This window comes from Centrocercus urophasianus, unplaced genomic scaffold (assembly GCF_019232065.1).
Source record: "Centrocercus urophasianus isolate 14NV4802_14NV808 unplaced genomic scaffold, USGS_Curo_1.0 seq_38, whole genome shotgun sequence".
Lineage (NCBI taxonomy): Eukaryota > Metazoa > Chordata > Aves > Galliformes > Phasianidae > Centrocercus > Centrocercus urophasianus.
This window is the reverse complement of record NW_024884955.1, coordinates 2,365,596-2,373,932: the sequence shown is the minus strand read 5'-3', so window position 1 is coordinate 2,373,932 and position 8,337 is coordinate 2,365,596. Positions and strand designations below refer to the sequence as shown.

The following is an 8,337-nucleotide window of genomic DNA, read 5'->3' as shown; positions in this document are numbered from 1 at the left end:
ATTTTGGGAACATGTTTTATGTATGATGTATTTATGAAGGTAGAAATTTTTTTAATATATAAATATATATACAGATATCACAATGCAATCCTTGTGCTTATTAAATGAGCCTCATCTGCTGAACCTCTTGTTTCCAGGGCAAAATAAAACATTGGGGTGGGGTGGGAGAGGGGGGTTATCCTGATGCTGTGGCACTGGTGAGGGATGGATTTCAGGAAGTAGTAACTGGACACTCCTAGTAGGAGTTATGTAGGTGTACAGGTAACTTCGAACAAAATATTTGAGAGTATGTTTTCTGGACCCATATGAAGTATTATAATGCTATAAAAGGCCTGGAAATGTGATGGGCATTTCTGCTTGTGTGTGTTTCCATCAGCCTAACAGGGTCCATCCAACTGGTGGGACAGCAGGTGACACTGAGACCCTGAGGGTGTGAGTCTTGTGGTGATGTACACCTCCTTCTAGGGAGGATAATAGCTTTTGAAGGCAAAATAAGCTAATTGGTTGCTGAGGAAGGACCAAGAGGGAAAATTCTCTGCTGCCACATCCGTACCCGCAGTGACCCTTTGCAGCCACACGACGTCTCCCAGACCCACGCTACGTAAATGAGGGCAAAGTCCTGTGTCGTTTGCTGAAGGGATGATTCACACTGCACAAGAATACAAACAGCAGTTGGTATTCAGGAAATGTCACAGGGAGGTAAAACAAATGGGAGCACGCAAGGGGCTCTGAGCAGGAAGAGCCGCACGCTATTTGTTGTAGGCAACTACCCGGGCAGTCAATGAGCCTTTCTTCTCCAGCAAAGAGTTTGCAAACTTCCTGGAGGTTTTAAAACAGCAGCAAATAAAGCTGTACCTGTGATTCAGAGATGGATTTGAAGTGCTTCCTGCCCTGGTTTGTCCCATCCTGGAGTGCGCAGAGAGGCCAGGCAAATCCTATCCCTCGTGGTACCTTGCAGGGCTCTGTCAGTGGGAGCAGCAAATAATTAAAATGCACTTTTTAATGGGGTGGTGGTGGAGAACCCACCGGATTGACAGGATTTTTTTGTGTTTGTTTGTTTGTTTGTTTTCAGCAAAAGAAAGCAAGCTCTGGGTGCCACTAGATGGCAATGGAGACAGCAGCACTGTGGAGTTGGCTTCAGCATCACCAGTGCTGCCCACATCCCTGTGCTGTAACAGCAAACATTGGCTGCTTCAAGGAACAGATCAGAGCACTGGATTCCAGGTTGGCACTACCAAAATTTTAAATATATTTTAAAAGATCGGAATAATGTCCAAATTGAACTTTTTGGCATCTAGAAGAGGATATCAGAGGTATATCCAGGGAAAGCAAATATCATTCGTAATCAGGAAGTGATGCAGCACATGGGGGTCCAAACAGAGCAGCTGTATTATCTTTATGGAAGCTGATTAATTTGTATTCGAAGCCTTTCCTTCCCAGGCAGGGATGGAGAGCGCTGAAGCATCAATCAAAAGGCAGTTTCTTCCTTAATATTTTCCCCATGTGATTTTCTTGTGATCGTTATTGGTTCGAGCCTTTCAGCTCACTTTATGATGAAGACAGGCAGAAATTGCCTGTAAAAATCCTAAGCCTCAATGTGGGGTCCTGCACTACATCCCAAATCCGTGGGGATTCAAAGGAGCAAAATGTGCCGACATTTCCTTCAGCCAAAATAATTTCATTTGGAGCAGAATAAAAGCCAAAAAAATAAGTTAAAAGAAAAAAGCAGTCTCTTACTCAACTGTACACCTGGCTCAGGAGTACAAAATCTGTCCTGAGCAGAGTGAAGTTTTGAAAACCTGTGAAAGCACAGATAAAACCTTCCACCTCAGAAGTAGAATGAAATACCATGAGCTGCCTCAGACCTTGAGGCATTATGGATAAAATCTAACAGCCATATAAGCAAGAGCTATGGAAAACACATTCAGCAGGAAAACTAACCTACCTGCATCATTTCATGCCTCCATTCCTAAGGGTGGAAGCAAATCTGTGACATTTTGCTGCTGGTGGGTACTGAGTGGATCCTCAGCTGATGTAGATCACTGCAATTATTCTTCGTTGTCCAGAGCAGACATGATGCAGCAATGGGAATTTGGAGTGTTCCTGTGATCTGACCATGTAAGAGAAGTTGGAGTTGGCCATCTCTGCGTGCAAGTAAGAACTCTGCAACATGGCCCAGTGTGCTCTGGGGATGTGGTGGATCTGCCCAGGAGCATGGGAAGGAAATTCAGAGTAATATTTGTGTTTGCTTGGGAAAAAAAAAAAAAGGAAAAAGAAAAAAAGTCAATAACGCAGATCTTAATGCATGCACTGAAAAGAGTGTATTTGTGCTGTCATCTTTGCTATAGAATCCCTGACCTCCTGTGGTCTCACAGCTAATGGCAATTAACTTAGTTCACTGCAGAACGAGTCTGTGGCAACTGAAGTATGGGCTGTGGGTGCTCTGTGGTTGCACAAGGTGCCGAAAGCAGCAGGCAGGCAGGCCAGCCTCTGTGCATAGCCAGCTGATGGCTGTCATTGCCTGGAACAGCAGAGCATGACACCAAAGCACTCAGACACTTTGCAAAAGATCACTGGTGCAGTTAAGCTTGCCCCTTTGTACATCTGGTTGGGGTCAATTAGGGGTTCCTGGATACCTCCAGCTCCCCCTGCAGCCATTCAGTAAAGAAAGCCAACCTGGGGCTTGATGATGGATGATTAATCTTTATTTAACCGCATATTAAAACATTTATTTATTTATTTAATGATAATCCACAATTCCCTACCAGCAGCTGTTGAGGTCGTTTGGTTTTGTGCAATCCTTTTAACACTGTGCTTGGATCTGCTCTGTGACTTCTCCCTCCACGAAAACAGTGCAGCAGATTTCCTTCGTTTCTTCTCTCCTCTGGGGAGCCAGGCACTGAGCATGTGCTACCTGCCTTTGTGTGAATCTGATAACAGGGAGGAAAGCTGATGAGGTCTCAGGGCAGTTTATCAGTGTTTTTCAGGAATCCCATGCTTTGTAGGTCACTGTTATTCTGGACTTGTGAGTGTTTCTGGCTTCTTATCTGCTTCTTGTCTCACTCTGAATCAAATGATTCTCCTCTGTTAGAGATAAGCCTTCTCTCTTTTTCATAGCCCTTTTATTATCACTGTCTTGGAGTTCCAGTAGCTCCGCCTGGGGATCCTACTAATGCTCAATGAGCAAGACGTCCTCCCTGAGATTTACCCAACTAATGGAACCGAGCCCCTGGGTGCTGGGGGTGTCCTCACTGCAGGAAGAACCTCCTCCAGCCCTAGGGGTGCCCGGGGAAACATCTCCCCATGGAGCATCCCGGGGCCAGATGGGTGGTGCTCCTTGGGATGGCTGCAAGGGGAAAAAAGCATCTGTGCTCATGTTTTGTTAATCTAATTAGGCAAGAAAACATCATTAATGCTCTGCGTGTCTAATTGATTAACATTCCCACTAAGCACGGGGTTGTTCTCATTAGCAGGGCCTCGTATCTGTGAATGCTTCTTTGCCTGAAGATACAAATATGCTGTGTTATCTAGAAGGCACATCTCATCTCTGTCCTTATGAAATGCTCGGCATTTTTACATGATTTTTAGTGGCAAAGAGATATGAGCATGGAACAAGTAAAGATTCTTGGAAAGTGAGGGTTTGCTGCTTTTTGTATATCATTAGTATCAAAATGAAGCAAGATTTTCCCCAATACCCCATAGCAATTGTAAAGATTTTCCCTTCCCTGTGGCAAAATAATATGAATCTTTGAAATGTGTTCGATGGAAATAAATAGGAGGCGTTACTTTTGGAGCAACCTGATTGAATTTTGTTTCTGTTTCACTGAAGTGGGGAAAAAATCTTCCAAAAACTATTTTCAAGTAATTACCTTTAGCAATTCTTTCGGCATCCATTGCCTCTAGGGGGAAGTGGTGAGAAAGGCACTGGGCCTCAGCGCTCCACTTGACCACCCCTACCGAACAAACCATGAGCTTCATTCAAATGCAGTATGTCCTCTTATATCCATTTTGAGGGACGTGGTTTAGTGGACACGGTAGTGATGGTTGGTTTCAGCCTTGATGATTCCATACCTCTGCAACAGCACATCGACGCCAGACCTGAAAGCCCAATTCTTTTCAAGTGCATCTTTTTCTTTTTTTTCATGTATTTTCAGCCTAAAACAGAGCTTCTGTGGATTTGGGTTTTCCTGCCTGCACTGCATCTGTGTCAGCTTTGGTTTCTAAAGCAACACTACTGTAGCTTCTCCAACCCAGGTTCACAGCAGCTCCTCTACTTTTTCAGAGACTGGGTTACCAGGCTTTATGGAATTCATATAAAAACCCCGTAGCTCGATTAAAAATGGATTTGAGCAGCTTCCAGCCCCCAGCACCAAGGGCAAGGAGCATTGCCACACACACCAGGCCAATGACAGCTCACTTCCACCTCTCCAAAGCCCCATCAGGAAAACAGACAAACAGGAGGCCTGCATCACCCCTGGGTTTGCTCAGAAATAACTGCCATGACAGCAATGTGCAGTGTCCTCCATGAAACCAGCCCTGGGGCCGTGGTCCCATAGGTGTTCTGTCACGTCTTCCAGCCCTTCGGGGGATGTTTCAGATGCCATGTGGCAGATGGGGTCCAAAGCAATGCATGGTGTAGTTCAGGCACATGAATCCTTCCCCCAGCGTCAGCCTCTTCTGGGAATTTCACACTGCAGAAATACACTTTTCCTACCTCTGGCACTGGAGTTTTGCTTTTGGTTGCACGTTGCAAGAAACATGAGCGGGAATGTGGATGCACACACATGGAAGAAGAATGAAAGTTGCAAATGGAAGATCAAGTCATGAATTAAAGCTAATGGAAATGTAATTACTGTGGAAACCAACTGAGAGCATGCAAATGCTAAAATGGATTAAGCAGGAAGCGCTCACGGAGCGTTACCACATTTGCTTCTGTAACATCCTGTTTATGTAGACAAATCTGGGCACAATATGTGGTGTGAAATGAGCAAAACTTTGCACACATTCCCCAAACTGAGTGATCTGGGACAGGGTCTCTTAATGTGCCGTTGTAATTAAAACTTCTAAACAGCTGTTGAAGAAGTGAAAATATATCTTCTCCTACCTGCAGCCAATCGAAGGTTATAATTGAAAGCAAGGATTAATAAGACACTAGAGAGCAATCACTCACGTTAACCTTTTCTCTGCGCTCTGGTCTGACAGCAATATCATTATGAGCTCTCCTTGCCTTCCTCTGCACTCCAGAACTCCCCATCTCTGAAGGATGGCTTTTCTCTAGAGAGATAAAGGCCTGAAATTTGGGCGGTGCATTTGCTGGCATCTCTGTGGGTAAATGCATCTCACGACGCTGCCCTTAGCCCTGTTTTAACACAGCCATTGGCAATTGGAAGCCTAAAACCACCCAGTAGCTCTCCCCTTGGGTAAATGCGTGCTTAAAAGCCAGGTGATGACAGTGAATGGGCTCAGAGTGGTATCACCCAAACTCTGGAAAAGATTGAAGTGAGATCAAAGCTAAATTTTGTCTTAATATAACGTAAGAGCCAAGCATATTAAGTAAAACTCTCAGTACTCACACCCATTTCTTATGCCACCTATATTGCAGCACCTGCAGAAATATCCCTGGGACTGGCAAGTAGTACTTGTCTTCTTAGAAAGGCAGTGTGAAAGAGATGCACCTAATGCAGGGCATTCCTCAAGGCCAGTAACACGTTTGGAAAATGGGCTTCATTTTAGTGGCTTGGGTTTTCTAAGCACTATCCCAACAAAAGAAGCTGCCAGATAACATGGTGAATCCAGCTGCTGGGATAGAAAAGATGCTGTCACATTTTTGCTCCTTCACACCCTTAAATTCCTACTGATCATCTTTGGTCATCAGTGGCTCTTCTCCTGTATCAGTCCCCTTGGGTGGGCAAAGCTTCCTCCCACTGTGTCTTCCCTATTCACAGAATCACAGAATTGTGGGATGGGTTGGGTTGGAAGGGACCTTAAATATCATCCAGTTCCAACCCCTGCCAATTATTCATTGGCTCTTCTAAGCCATGATCAGACTATGGTCTAGAAAGAATAAAGAAAGGAAGAAAAATACATATACTCAGGGGATCTCTTAACCGCAGAGAACTGAACTGATTCCCTACATCCCATTCCCTTTGTCCTGCAGGTCCCTCCTGCCCCCCTGCTGCCATCACACCCTGCTCTGCCAAGGTTTCCCTGAAGGACTGTGTGCAGTGTTAGGAGCTGTGTTCTCACCTGCTGATTTGAGTAATATCACTGTAATTAGAAGAGGAAAAAACACAAGAAAGAAAAGAAATCCCAGAGTGTGCAGGGATCATGATGAGGCTTGTTTGTGATTCCTCATTGCTTTCTTTTATCTGATCAGTGGTAAATAGAAACACGCATACACAAATTCTCATGGTCTGGTATTTTTCATATTGTACTCTCCACAGAAAGAATACTAAAAGCATCATCATTTGATGCTATAAGTGGCAGAAAACTGTTTGACATTTTTCATCGTGAATATCAAGATTGTTTTCTTGCCACTGCAAATCCCCCAGGATATATTATGCTTGGTTATCTCTGCTCAACACATTTCACAGGGGAATGTATTGTAAGAGAGGCAAGATTGACAAAAATAAAAATTCACTTGAATGCAGAAAGCAAATCCATTTCTTGTTTGGCAGGCGCTGGCAAGTGATACTTAAACAACTCCTCGTGCTTATCACACACACAGCACTTTGATTGAGGAAAGGGCTGCCTTGCAGGCTGGAGGAGGAGCTGCACATCGCCCAACTGATCTCATGGGCTCTGAAGTTGTGCTGGGTGAGAGAAGGAAAACCTGAGCCAAGAGGTCCTGCACCCTGCTCACCTTGCATCGCACCGAGTGAACCATGGGAACACAGCGTGTGTCATTAGGAAGCCTCCTTGTAAGTTATGAATTATTATTTAGACTCATTGCCAGACAGCAACATTTAATCAGATGCAGTTGTGAGATGGCAGCGAGGGAACATTCTAGCAAGCAGCAGCAAATCACCGGAGGCACTGTGAAGCTGTCCCCGTGGTTTTAACTCCTCATTTTGCCACATTTGTTGACACTCTGGTTTTGTTTCTGCTTTATTTCCCCCTCTCCTTGCAGATCACTGTGCCTCAGGCTGGGGATCTGCACTTGGGATCTCGTGAGTGGTGGCACGTGGGGAGGAGAAATGGAGGCATTTTGCTGAAGGACACATGGGCTGTGCTGTGTTCGCACACAGAGCCAGCTCTTGGGAGCATGTAAAATGTAAGGACTGTTCCTACTCCATACTCTTTTGGGTTGTGCCAGTTAACGCTGGCAGCAGAATTTGGCTGCCTGCTAACCTGTTTTCAAGGCTTCTTTTTCTTGTCAGTAACTCTGCTGTGTTTGAGATCATCTGTCACAGCTCCTCAGTCGTTTTCCTTTGCCTTGCTCCTGCTGTCATGGGTGAACGAGAGAGTCCTTTAAACTGAAACGCTGATTAATTACCCTCGTTGCTGAGAGATGCTGAATTTCATGCATTCTGAAGGTGACCTTTTGATTAAAGTCTGAGGCACCCAAAGAGGATTACCCCATCCAAGATGACAGCTCTGATGGGGGAGCACAGCAGATGTATGGGCATGAGATAAGCAGAAGATCACCATTAAGCTGGCAGCAGGGAGAATGGAGGGTGTGTAGGGAGGGAGGCATGGGACCTGCCCCACAGCAGGAGAAATCACAAGCTAAATGCAGTTTCTGGATCCCCTATGGAGCTCGTGGGGGTTGCTATTTCTTTGGAAAAGTTTGTACTTTCTCTTGTGACCAGCAAAGGTGATGCTCAGATTAACACGTTCGAATTTTGTTGCTATTAATGCAAATGGAAGCAATCACTTGTGCTGCAGGGACTCGTCTGAATCACCAGCAAGAAGAAAAGGGAAAATGTTCTAGTAATTGCTTTTATTGGCTTGCGGCTATTGGCAGTACTCTGAGAGGCAATATGCAGTGTCTGAGAGCTCTGTGATCCTCTACCTGAGCCCTCTGTTTTGTTTGGTTAAAATTGGACATATTCCCTTCTCGTTACCCTGATCACCTGGTCAGGCAGTAGAGCCAGACTTTTTAATACCTGTTGGTGACTATCGTAACAGAAGTCCCAAGCCCTTCTGAAGTCTGTTGTTTTCATTCATTTTTAAAAAATGATTGGACACATTCATTCCTCCCAGGACTCTGGAGAAGCTCCTTGCACAAAAGGCTGGTTCTCAGAATCCATGCCAAACTGCATCACATCTCTGTGTTATAAGGAGAAGGAGAGGGGAAAATCCCCCCGACTCTGAAGGGAAAGGCATTAGCTTATA

The 8,337-nt window shown here is 44.9% G+C and overlaps 1 long non-coding RNA gene across 1 annotated transcript; it reads left to right on the top strand.

The window, feature by feature from the left end:
- The first annotated feature begins 1,720 nt into the window (after nt 1-1,720).
- Nucleotides 1,721-7,478, top strand: LOC122167625. Its single transcript, XR_006171061.1, has 3 exons — nt 1,721-2,154; nt 6,678-6,920; nt 7,130-7,478. It is a non-coding gene; the product is annotated as an uncharacterized LOC122167625 (long non-coding RNA).
- The last annotated feature ends 859 nt before the right edge of the window (nt 7,479-8,337 follow it).